The sequence below is a fragment of the Rhinatrema bivittatum genome, chromosome 4 (assembly GCF_901001135.1).
Source record: "Rhinatrema bivittatum chromosome 4, aRhiBiv1.1, whole genome shotgun sequence".
Lineage (NCBI taxonomy): Eukaryota > Metazoa > Chordata > Amphibia > Gymnophiona > Rhinatrematidae > Rhinatrema > Rhinatrema bivittatum.
In genome coordinates, this window is record NC_042618.1 from 114,243,379 (window position 1) to 114,256,376 (window position 12,998).

General features: G+C 51.5%; 1 protein-coding gene across 3 annotated transcripts in view; it reads right to left on the bottom strand.

Moving 5' to 3' along the window:
* Positions 1-12,998, bottom strand: part of RBM25 (RNA binding motif protein 25) — a 287,767-nt gene that overhangs the window by 91,899 nt on the left and 182,870 nt on the right. The window lies entirely within an intron of this gene.

Consider the following 12,998-nt stretch of genomic DNA (forward strand, 5'->3'; position numbering starts at 1 on the left):
GAACTTGCGTGCTCGGAGGAGTGTATCTATTACCGGCTCCGAGTATCCTCTTTTCTTCAGTCTAGCCCTCTCAATGGCCAGACCGTAAGAGAGAATTGAGCTGGATCCTCGTGGAGGATGGGACCTTGCCTCAGCAGGTCCCTGTGTGGAGGCAGAGGTAGAGGATTCCCTGCCAGTAGTCTTCTCATGTCTGCATACCAGGGTCTTCTTGGCCAGTCCGGGGCCACTAGAAGAACTAGGCCTCTGTGTCACTGAATCTTGTGTATAATGGCGCCCAGCAGGGGCCACGGAGGAAAGGCATATAGCAGGATCTCCTGAGGCCATGGCTGTACCAGGGCATCGATCCCCTGGGATAGAGGATCCCGCCTGCAACTGAAATATCTGGGTACGTGAGCGTTGGACCTGTCCGCTAGTAGGTCCATGCCCGGCGTCCCCCACTGATCCACAATTATCTGGAAAGCTGTGGGCGACAGCTGCCACTCCCCTGGGTTTAGGCTTTCTCTGCTGAGGAAGTCTGCCGTGGTGTTGTCCTTCCCGGTGATGTGGACGGCGGAGATGTCCTGGAGATTTGCTTCCGCCCAAATCATCAGGGGAGTTATTTCTAGGGACACCTGTTGGCTTCTGGTTCCACCCTGTCGTTTGATGTATGCCACTGTGGTGGCGTTGTCTGACATCACTCTGACCGCTCTGTTTCGAAGTCTGTGGGCAAATCGCAGGCATGCGAGCCTAACTGCCCTTGCTTCTAGTCGGTTGATGTTCCACCTCGACTCTTCTCTGCTCCACCGCCCTTGGGCGGTGAGTTCTTCGCAGTGTGCTCCCCATCCGTTCAGGCTGGCATCTGTAGTGAGCAGGGTCCAGGTTGGGGAGGACATTCTTGACCCCCTGGCTCATGTGGCCGGGCTGCAACCACCACCGTAGCTGCTTCTGCACTCTGGCTGGTAGAGGTAGGTGTACAGTGTAGTTCTGTAATCGTGGGCTCCACCGAGATAGGAGGGCGTGTTGCAATGGTCTCATATGAGCCCCTATGAGCCCGCGCCCATGGTACCACCTCCAGAGTGGATGCCATGAGGCCGAGGACCTGTAGGTAATCCCGAGCTGTGGGCCGGATGGCGCTCAGCAGGGCCTGCAGATGATTCCGGAGTTTTGATTTCCTCTTGGAGGTCAGGCTGATCTTGTCTTCCTGGGTGTCAAATTGAACTCCTAGGTTTCCAGCGACATGGACGGCTGTAGGGAACTCTTGTTTATGTTGACTACCCATCCTAGGCTTTCCAGAAGAGCTATAACTCTGTTGGTTGCCCGGTGGCTCTCCTCCGGTGACTTTGCCCAGATCAGTCAATCGTCCAGGTAGGGATGGACGAGAATTCCTTCCTGAGTGCCACCACCACTACTACTATGACCTTGGTAAAGATCCGCGGCGCGGTGGCTAACCCGAAGGGTAAAGCTCGGAACTGGAAGTGCTGATTCAGGACTTTGAAGTGTAAATAGCGCTGGTGATCCCGATGGATTGGGATATGCAAATAGGCTTCCGACAGATCTAGGGAGGTGAGAAGCTCCCCTGGCTGTACTGCATTCTTGGCAGACCGCAGATTTTCCATGCGAAAGCTGGGGACCCGTAGGTGTCGGTTGACTGACTTGAGGTCCAGGACGGGCCTGAAAGTGCCCTCCTTTTTGGGTACTATGAAGAAAATGGAATAATGCCCAGAATTTATCTCCCCTGCAGGCACTGGGATTATGGCTTTTAATGCCAGGAGCCTCTGCAAGGTAACTTCTAGTGCCGCCTTCTTGAGAGGTGAACAAGGAGATTCTACAAACTTGGCCGGCGGGAGCCGAAGAAAATCCAGGTAATACCCTTCTCGGATGATGGCGAGGACCCACTGGTCCGAGGTAATCTCGACCCACCTGCGGTAGAAGAGGGTTACCCTGCCCCCTATGGCTGCTACCCCCGGATGGGTCGGCTGATTGTCATTGTGGTGTACGGCCGGGGCCAGAACCCGAGCCGGTTCTCCTCTTGTTGTGCTTAGTCCGAAAGGGCTGGTTCCTGCCTGAGAACGAGGCGCTTGGTAGCGAGCTCTGTAAGGGTTGAAGCGCTGAGAGTTTCTACCTCTGGATGGTCTAGAAAAAGAACGCTGGCTCCTCCTCGACCTGTCTTCTTGGTAGACGGGGTAATGGAGAGGCACCCCATTTAGTAGCCAGCTTCTCGAGATCGCTGCCGAACAGTAGGGATCCCTTAAAGGGCATTCTTGTGAGGCGTGTCTTGGAGGAAGAGTCGGCCACCCAATTACGTAGCCAGAGCTGTCTCCTGGCTGCCACTGAGGATGACACTCCCCCTTGGCTGCCGTATGGACTAGGTCGGAGGCTGCGTCAGTAAGGAACGCGAGAGCTGATTCCATGTCTTCTCCCGGGGTGTTTCTAGCTTGTGATAAACAGGAACGCATCACCACGGTGCAGCAGGTCGCGATTCGTAGGGACATGGCTGCCACCTCAAAGGATTGTTTCAGAATGGTGTCCATGCACCGGTCATGTGTATCCTTGAGGGCCGCTCCCCCCTCCACGGGAATGGTGGTGCGCTTCACAATTGCGTTAACTATGGCGTCTACCTTGGGGCACGCCAGCAGCTCCTTGGACGCCGGGTCCAGAGGGTACATGCCTGACAAGGCCCGTCCCCCTTTGAATGAGGCCTCCGGCGCGTTCCATTCCAGATCGATTAGCTGCTGTGCTGCTTGTAGGAGGGGAAAATGGTGAGCCATTTGACGCAGGCCCTCTAGCAGGGGGTTCATTCTAGGTTCCCCTGGGGTGCCCTGGCCCGGAATAGCCAGTTCTGATAGGCATTGTGAGACCAGGCCTGGAAGATCCTCTTTCCGAAAGAAGCGTCTCATGGTCCGATATGGCTCTATCTCAGAGGGAAGTTCTCCTTTCTCGGGGGGTTCCTCATCCTCCTCGGAGCAATCCGACTCCCCATAAGTGGGGCTTTCGGGTGGCGAGTGGCCATGCCTAGGTCTCGAGGGTCCAGGGGCTGGCTCATCCGGAACGGAAAGGCCCCTTCGAGGAGCAGACTGCATCTGGACAAAGGCGTGAATCCCCTTGAATAAGTCCACCCAGGAAAGCGAAGCCGGATCTGGCCATAGGGGCACCAGGTCTCTCGGGTTCCCTGGCTGCTCCCCGCGGCCCGCTAAGTCCGGAGTGTTCCCTGAGGAACTGGCAAGTACGCTAGGCTGGGACCGGTCCTGTCCTGGAACTCCCATGGCCTCCTCACATTGGGCACATAGGGAATCTGCTTCCTCGCTCTGTGTGGCCCTGAGGTTGCATGCTGAGCAGAGGCTTAGGGCTCTGATGCCCGATTCTGGAGGCGCCGGCTCTGCGGACACCTGGGCTCTCTTATGCTCCATTTCGCCTGTTATTTCCTCCCAGCCGGAGTATGCGCCTTGTAATATGTGTCGCCTACTAACATGCGCTTACCAATGTGCGCTTATCAACGTGCGCTTATCAGCCTGCGCCTATCAACGGGCGTCTTATGAACGTGCGCCTATGAACGTGCGCCTACCAACAGGCGTCTTATGAACGTGCGCCTACCCACAGGCGTCTTATGAACATGCGCCTATGAACGTGCGCCTACCCACAGGCGTCTTATGAACATGCGCCTATGAACGTGCGCCTACCCACAGGCGTCTTATGAACGGGCGCCTACCCACAGGCGTCTTATGAACGGGCGCCTACCCACAGGCGTCTTATGAACGTGCGCCTACCCGCGTGCGCTCAGCAACGTGCGCTCAGGTGGCGAAGGAGAGTAGACAGGCAAGATGGCGACCTCTCTGGCGGGCTGCCACGTAGGCAAACCCCGCTAATCCTCACTTCCTCGGAGACCACAAGTAAAGATGTACGCCTTACCTTGTCTTCGGCGCTTCCTGGCTGCGACCCGGGAGGTCTCTGGCTGCGGGGGGAGAGGGTAAGCACGTCACTGCCGCGCTCGAGGAAGTGCACCCACTGCCTCTAGGCCGCGCCCGAACTCGTCTCGCTCGGGGGCCAAGTCCTCGCCAGGACCGAGGCTGCCTCTATGCCGCGCCCAAGCCCTTCTCACTCGGGGGCTAGGTCCCTGCCGCGAATCGGCCACCGGACCGAGGCTCTTACCTCCGAGGGACCACGGAAGTCAGCTCAGGAAACTCAACTGGGGGAGGGACCGAATGGTATCACCACAGGAGTGCGGGGCTCGTCTTCAGGTAGGTTTCTTCTATGAATTTAGCCGTTAGAATTTGGAAACACGCTCAGCGAGCGTGAGGTAGCTCCAAACTGCTTTGGAAACGGAAATTACTGAATTGCTACACTTCCTGTGGGGGTATATGTACCCATGCTGACATCAGATCCGTCTCCAACTGCTAGCACGAACACACTATACCCACTTGTTTTGAGTCCATCTGCTACACGCTAGGAAATACAGAGTTATGCACGGGGCATAAGTATTTACTTATTTAGATTTATATTCCGCTTTTTGCACTTTTTTTCAGCTCTTCAAAGTGGATTACATTCAGGTACTGTAGGTATTTCCTTATCCCCAGAGGGCTTACAATCTAAGTTTATATCTGAGGCAATGGAGGGTAAAGTGACTTACCCAAGGTCACAAGGAGCGACAGTGGGACTCAAACCCTGGTCTGCAGCCCACTGCTCTAACCACTAGGCTACTCCTCACGCGGGCGCATATGTGTACGTTTGCTGGCTCATCATATATAGCTGATAGGCTGCTATACGTGCCATAGGCATCTATCCTTGGAACACTCTTTGGCTGAAGGCATCTAAGGACTTCTGTTCTTTGCCAGGAGGTGCAGAAGAATGAGGCCAGGACCTCTTAGCCTTTTTCTGAGTGGACTCAACGACTACGGATTGGTGAGGTAGCTGGCTTTTTTTGAAAACCAGGAGCTGACTGAACCAGGTAGATAGCGTCAGTTTTTCTGTTCATTGGTGGCACTGTATCAGGGTGCTCCCACGTGCGGTGTAACAAGTCAAGTAGGACTTCATGGACAGGAACTACCATAATCTCCTTGGGGACATCCACGAACTGGAGCACCTCCAGCATTTTATGCCTGGTATCCTCCTCAGTTTGTAACTTAAAAGGGATGGTATCAGACATCTCTTTTATGAAGTTGGCAAATGTGAGGTCTTCTGGAGGGGAGCGACGGCGTTCTTCTGGGGGTGAAGGCTCGGACAGAAGGTCCTCGGAGTCTTGAGTATCCGATGATCATCACCCCAGGGGTCATAAGAAGGATCTCCTCCACCTTGCGGTCCTTCAGATGGAGGAAGAGGTCCAAAACCAGCTGAATCAATAGGTGGCACCGATGGAAATGCTGGAAGCACTGAGACAGGTGGAAGTGGATCGGGGACAGCAGTGGCACCGATGGAATCGGTGTTTTTGATGGTCGCCGCAGTGGAGGGACTCCCGATGGTCCTGGAATTGGCTCCAGCATGCTGGAGGCTCTTCCTCGTCCGACGACAAAGGAATCCGAGTCGGTGCCGGTGGAGGAACAGATGGTCTCGTCGGCATTATCGGTGTGGGAGGGGCAGACACTGATGGAAGTGCGCCAATAAGGGTGCCCAAACTCTCTAGCAGTAGAGCCAACATCGTAGGCAGCAGGTCAGGCCTCGGCATCGGAGCAGATGGAGATTGAAGCCTCAAATCACCTGTAGGACTGCCTCTTGGACCATCTGGTCCAATTCCTCCCGGAAGGCTGGTGTGGGTAACAGCTGCCAGGGTTGGAGGCTTGGTAGGCATTGCCGGAGGGTCCACAGGAGTTTGTGGAATCTCGGCTCCCGGCACCAATGCAGGTTGGGAACGCCTCTGTGTCCCTGGTCCAGAGGATGGGGGTTCCTCTCCCCAGGACTTCTTTGACTGTGGTTCCATAGATGCCAATGCTGATGTCTTGTCGGTGGCAGCACCAGAGGAAGTATCTCATCGATGTTGATGTTTTTCTCGGTGCTTGGCCTGGTCCTTCTCTGGCACTGAGGATGTCGATGCCTTTGAGCGGGAAGTTGATGATGACTGGCTGTCACCGGTGTCTCGATGGTGTTGAGGCGTCGATGGCGCCAGAGTCGATGAAGTCGACGGTTTCCGACTCAGTGCAGTCTTGGCGGGAGTAGATGGAGATAAGCACTTAGATTTGAAGAGGTACACCATCTTCTCCAAGCAGGCCCGGCGGCCTTTAAGGGTCATTTGGGCACAGCTGTTGCACCGTTTGTCTTCGTAGGAAGGCCCCAAGCATAAGGCACAGACGTCATGAGGGTCTGTAATGGACATAGTCCCCAGGCGTTTGGGGCACTTCCGAAAAGCGGTCACCATTTTTTGAAAACTTAAGGGCGGTGTACGGTCGGTGGTCGATGAAAGCAACACCAGGAACAGACTGCAAAGAACATGGTAAAAACTTACTGGCATCTGCGGAGGTAGACAGTCGATGGGGGACCCCGGAACGGGGAAAATGTTTTGAAATTTGAAGAAAAAATTCCGTGAGGAAAAAGTTGAGGAATTCTCACAGAACTCCTGAAAACCGAGAGGCAACTGCTGCGCGGAAAAAAGGAGACTGAAAGGGGACCCCTGCTGGATGCAGGGGTGGTGGCATGCTGGGCATGCTTAGTGTGCCAGTCAAAGTTCTAGAAACTTTGACAAAAGTGTTCCGTGATAGGGCTCCATTGATGATGTCACCGATATGTGAGGACTACCATCCTGCTTGTCCTGGGAGAAATCCCCCTTCACAGCCAGGGCTTTCCCCAGCCCCTCTCTTCTGGATCCTGTTCCACCAAAGCCAGATCCGCATCAGGAGGGTCCTGTCCAGGTGGTTCTTCGTCCTCTGAATCCTCAGAGAATTCATCTGTTGTGTTCGCCGGTGTGGGCATCCCAAGGACTTGCTGAACCCTCGTAGCTCCAGTACCTCTTCCCAGGCCATGGACTGACCAACTACCCCTGCTTGGCCTCGAACCACCCCGCAGCCTTCCTGGCCAAATAAGCCCTATGCAACAAAAGGCCAAAATCCGAGGAAAAGGTTTTAGAATCATCAGAAGTCTCTACCAGGAGGTCCTCGTCCTCCCCGGAATGAAGTCTCTGAGCCACCGGGTCCTCTATGGGGCTTATATCAGTGGGGGAGGGAGATCCTCCTCCCTCTCAGCACACTCTGAAACAACTGCAAAGGTAGACAAAATGGCCACTAATCAAGAAAGGATTCACTGCTTCCTCCGAAGTGCCCAAGAACCTCCCAGGCCCGCACTGCTTTCCTGACAGTGCTGCAGTCATCCCCGAACAGTCCTCACCCCCAGAGAGGCATCTTTAAAGTCCAGCCCGAGAAAGCCACGTACGCGCATTACCGCAATCCGTGCACCTGCAACTGTGCAGCATGCTGTCGGGCTTCCCAGACCACGAGTGCAGTCAGCCACCTGAGGAGCGCCAAAAGAAAGAGCCGCCTCAGCCTAGCCCCCGTGAGGCTTGAGCACCACTCATCCACTGGGTCATTCGATCGGGGAAGCAAATATAAAAAAAAAAATTTTTTTAAACTTTACAAGAAAAGACAAAAAAAAAAAAAAAAAGGACAAGCATTTCCCTGCAACTGAAGAGTGGCAGCAAGCTCTGCACATCCTCCTGGCTCCACCAGCTTTCTATCCCCAGCGGTGAGGGACTGAGCAAGATAAGAGTCCCCAACCTCCTGCTCATCCACCACAGAACCAGGAGGGATGGCCCCACCAGGATCTACCAACCTCCTGGGAGGCAATCTCGAAAAGGCTACTAAACTTTTTTTTTTTTTTAAATCTAGTTTCAGACTGCAGGTTTTGCACCTCCATTATCTGCTGGAGATGTAGAAATACTAAGGGACTGCAGGTGGCACACCAGGTTATGTGGCAGTCTCAGCAAAACTTTCTTTGTCCCCAACTGATGGAAAGGAGGCAAAACCCAGGAGGCTGCACTGATCTGGGTACACACAGGGAATGTTTATTAAATCACATGCAATTTTGGTCCTGTTATGACAGGCCAGAATTGCCATTAAAAAAAAATAAATTGTTTTTACGTTTTAAGAAGTGACACTGATTGGCTGTGTCACGGTTTGAATGTGCATAACCTCATTAATGAAGCTAAGGTACTTGGAGTGAGCAATGTAAGAAAATCACTACAAAACAGATTATCTTCCTACTGTGAGAAGAAAATGAAATTGAAAGATCAGGATTCAGACCTGAAATGGCAAATATGAGGGAATTTTCAAGAAACAGGAGAAATTATTTCTTCTGTAGTACATTAGTATGCCAGAGGGTCATCATTAGTAGGGCCCTAATGTGCTTTGCAGACTCCTGAGAAAACTGAAGTCATGGGGTTGGAGGCAATGTCCTTCTGTGGATTGTAAACTGGTTGAAAGATAAGAAACAGTAGTACTACATGGTCAGTTTTCTCAACGGAGAAAGGTAAATGGTGGAGTGCCCTAGGGATCTGTACTGGGACCTGTGCATTTTAATAATCTGGAAAAGGGAGGTGAGCAAATTTCCAGTTGAGACAAAAGTATTCAAAGTTGTTAAATCATATGCTGATTGTGAGAAATTGCAGAGGTCCTTGTGAGACTAGGAGACTGGGCATCCAAATGGCAGATGAAATTCAATGCTGATATGTGCAGGTGATTAATAATCCAAAGTGTAGTTACATGATGTTAGGTTCCGTATTAAGCATCATCACTCAGGAAAAGATACAGGATTCATTGTGGACAAGTTGAGATCTTTAGCTCAGTGTGCAGCGGGGGTCAAAAAAGCAAACAATGTTAGGTATTAGGAAAGGAATGGAGAATAAAAAGGACTATCATAATACCTCTGTATCACTCCATGGTGTGACTACACTTAAGAGTACTGTGTGAAAGGAAAATTAGTTTCTTACCTGATAATTTTCGTTCCTGTAGTACCAAGGATCAGTCCAGACTGCTGGGTTATGCCTCCCATCCAGCAGATGGAGTCAGAGAGAAACTGAAAAGCACCCTCTAGATATACCGGTGTGCCACCTGCGATCCCTCAGTATAATCGATATCAAAGCAGAAGGAACGAAACCAAACCCTCCACTGAATAAACAAACAATTTAACTCAACCACTGACCAGATCAAGTAGTAACATTGCCCTAAGGACATAAACAAACCTGTCCCCCTCTGTAATAAAACAGAAACGAAGTTGAGAACAACTTACCGTATAAGATGTAGAGCAGATGTAGAGCATTGTTAAGAAACGAACAACACAGATAGAAATACGAGCGGACTCTCTGGAAAATGACTTGGGCGGGCGTCTGGACTGATCCTTGGTACTACAGGAACGAAAATTATCAGGTAAGAAACTAATTTTCCTTTCCCTGTACGTACCAGGATCAGTCCAGACTGCTGGGATGTACCCGAGCCGCCTTAAATGGGGTGGGACCAAGAGAGTCCCGCTCAAAGCATGCTGCTCCCCAAGGACTCATTCGACGGACCACGAACATCTAAGCGATAATGCCTAGCAAACGTATGCAAAGATTTCCAAGTGGTCGCCCTGCAAATCTCCTGGCAAGAGACAAACTGACTTTCAGCCCACGAAGTCGCCTGAGAACGCAGGAAGTGAGCCTTAAGCCCATCAGGAACAGACTTACTGCAACCAATGTATGTGGACACGATTGCGCTCTTCAACCATTGGGCGATAGTTGTCTCGGATGCCTGAAGACCCTTCTTGGGTCCCTGCCACACACAAAGAGGTGATCCGACCTCCGAAAATCAATAGGGACCTCCAAATACCGCAGGAGTACCCAACAGACATCCAAACGCCTCAAGTCCCAACCTTGAGAAGAATGGAGCTCCTCCTCCGAAAAGGAAGGCAATTCCACCGTCTGATTAGCATGAAAAGCCGATACCACCTTTGGCAAGAAGGAAGGTATTGTGCGCAAAGACACTCCAGACTCAGACATACGCAAGAACGGTTCCCTACATGAAAGAGCCTGCAGCTCCGAAACACGATGCGCCGACGAAATCGCCACTAGGAATCCCGTTTTGAGAGTTAAATTCTTCAAAGAGGCCCTCTTAATAGGCTCAAAAGGGGCCGTGCATAGACCAAGGAGCACCAAGTTCAAGTTCCAGGAAGGACAGGGAACCCTCACCAGAAGACGCAAGTTCCTAACTCCACGCAAGAAACGAGCAACACCTGGGTGACATGCAAGAGAAGAACCTTCAACCGTACCCCTCAGGCAACCCAGAGCCGCCACCTGAACCCTAAGAGAACTGAAGGCCAACCCCTATTCAAACCAACCTGCAAAAAACGTAAGAATATGCTCTACAGGAGTCTGTCGGGGCGAAATCTTTAAGTCACCGTATCCAGAGTCAAAGACCTTCCATACTCTAGCATAAGTAACAGTAGTTGAGGATCTGCGCGCCCGAAGGAGGGTAGAAATATCCGCTTCTGGATAACCTTTCTTCCTCAACTGTCTCCACTCATAAGCCAAGCTGCCAGACAAAAGCGATCCGCCAGATCGAAAAATACCGGACCCTGGCGAAGGAGCTTCGGAAGATGGCCTAGATGCAATGGCCCGTCCACCGCCAGATTGACGAGATCCGCGAACCGCGGGCGCCTTGGCCACTCCGGAGCCATGAGAATAACCAGACCCCGATGGGATTCTATACGCCTTAACACCTTTCCCACTAGGGGCCACGGAGGAAACACCTAGAGGAGGACATGAAGAGGCCACGGAAGCCCAAGCGCATCCATCCCTTCCGATCCGTGTTCCTGCCTTCGGCTGAAGAAACTCACCGCCTTTGCATTTAGCCGAGTCGTCATCAAGTCCAGGTACGACAACCCCCAACGCTGGGTTATGAGATACATCTCCTCGGCAGACAGCTCCCACTCTTCTGGGTCTAGGTGTTGCCGACTGAGATAATCCGCCTGAACATTGTCCACTCCTGCAATATGGGTGGCCGCGATAAGGGATAAATGACGTTCCGCCAAGGCCATCAACAATGACACTTCGGCCGCCACCGGACGACTTTTTGTGCCCCCTTGCCGGTTTATATATATGCCACAGCGGTCGTGTTGTCTGATAGAACTCGCACCGCCCGACCGTGTACCCTTGGGAAGAGGTGACGCAAGGCCAGACGGACCGCTCTGGTCTCCCGACGATCAATGGACCAAGTGACCTGGCGAGGAGACCACGTCCCCTACACTGCTCGGGACTGACACACAGCCCCCCAGCCGGATAGACTGGCCTCCGTCGTCACGACTATCCAAGGTGGAGGTTCTAGGTCCACCCCTTGCAGAAGATGGTCCAGGGTCAACCACCAAGCGAGACTGGACCGGGCCGGTTCCAGCAATGGTAACCCCATGTCGGAATCCTCGGACCTGGGATCCCAACGAGAAAGAAGCGCTCTTTGTAAAGGCCGCATATATGCAAAGGCCCCTGGTACCATCTCCAGAGTAGAAGCCATATGTCCAATGACTTGTAAATAATCCCAGGCCGTAGGTAACGGGAGATCCAACAGGTTCTGCAATTGTGCCATCAGATTGACCATTCGCTGATGCGGCAGGAACACTTTGCCTACCAAAGTATCGAATCAGGTTCCCAAGAACTCCAAGTGTTGGGTCGATGTTAGCAGGCTCTTCACGAAGTTGACTACCCAACCTAGCGTCTGAAGTTGCTCCACCACCAACCGACCCGCCCGTTTGCACAATGCTTCTGACTTTGCCCGGATGAGCCAAACTTCAAGATAGGGATGTACCAATATTCTTTTACGGCGTAGAAAGACTGCGACGACCAGGAAAACCTTGGTGAACACACTTGGGGCATTCGCTAACCCGAACGGAAGGGCACAAAACTGTAAATGGTTCACTAACACCATGAACCTCAGGTATCTCTGATGACGCCCCCGGATTCCAATGTGGAGATATGCCTCGGTTAGATCCAAGAAGCCAACAATTCTCTCTTGTTGACGGCCGCAATAACCGACCGCAGCGTCTCCATGCGAAAACAAGGAACGCGTCCTAAAACTTCCTACTTCTTATTTTATTTTATGTTATTTTAAAAGTATAACAAACTAGTTGATCTAGTCAGGGATAGTATAACCACCAAACCTGGATAACCAATTAGAAAATATGGAAGGACCAGGACCGCAGGTTATGCCTCTCAATCTGCTGGAGTCAGAGAAAATACTGAGGGATCGCAGGTGGCACACCGGTATATCTAGAGGGTGCTTTTCAGTTTCTCTCTGACTCCATCTGCTGGATGGGAGGCATAACCCAGCAGTCTGGACTGATCCTGGTACATACAGGGAAATTCTGGTTGCCACACCTCAAGATACAGCAGAACTAGAAAAAGTACACAGAAGGGCAACAAAAATGATAAAGGGGCTAGAACTGTTCCCCTATGAGGAAAATCTCGTTAAGGCTCTTCAGTTGAGGGGAGATATGATAGAAGTCTATCATATCAGGAGTGGAGTGGAATGGGTAAATACAAATCAGCTGTTTACTTTTTCAAAAACTACTAGACTAGGGGACACACTCCAAGAAGTTACTAAGTAGCATGTTCAAAACAAATCAGAGAAAATATTTTTTTTACTCAACGCACAATTAAGCTCTGGAATTCATAGATGGGTTTAAAAAAGATTTAGACAAGCTCCTGGAGGAAAAGTCCATAAACTGTTATTAACCGGGCAGACTTGGGATTTTTCCCTGGGACTAGGCAGCATAGGATCTTGCCAGTACTTGTGATATGGATTGGCCACCGTTGGAAACAGAATATTGGACTTGATGGACCCACAGTTTGACCCAGTATGGCAGTTCTTATGAAGCACTTGAGCCCCAGGAGAAAGAGAGGATAGATACTACAACTATGGTAACCCCTGCTGGCACTAAAGCAGTACCTTAGGGTTAGCCAGTAAATGAAGAAAGTTATATAAAAAAATAAAAATAAAAAAGCAGGAAAAAATGGGGGATTTAAAAACAAAACAAAAAAAACCAAACCATACCATGCACAAGTTTTGTTTTTTTTTTTTTTA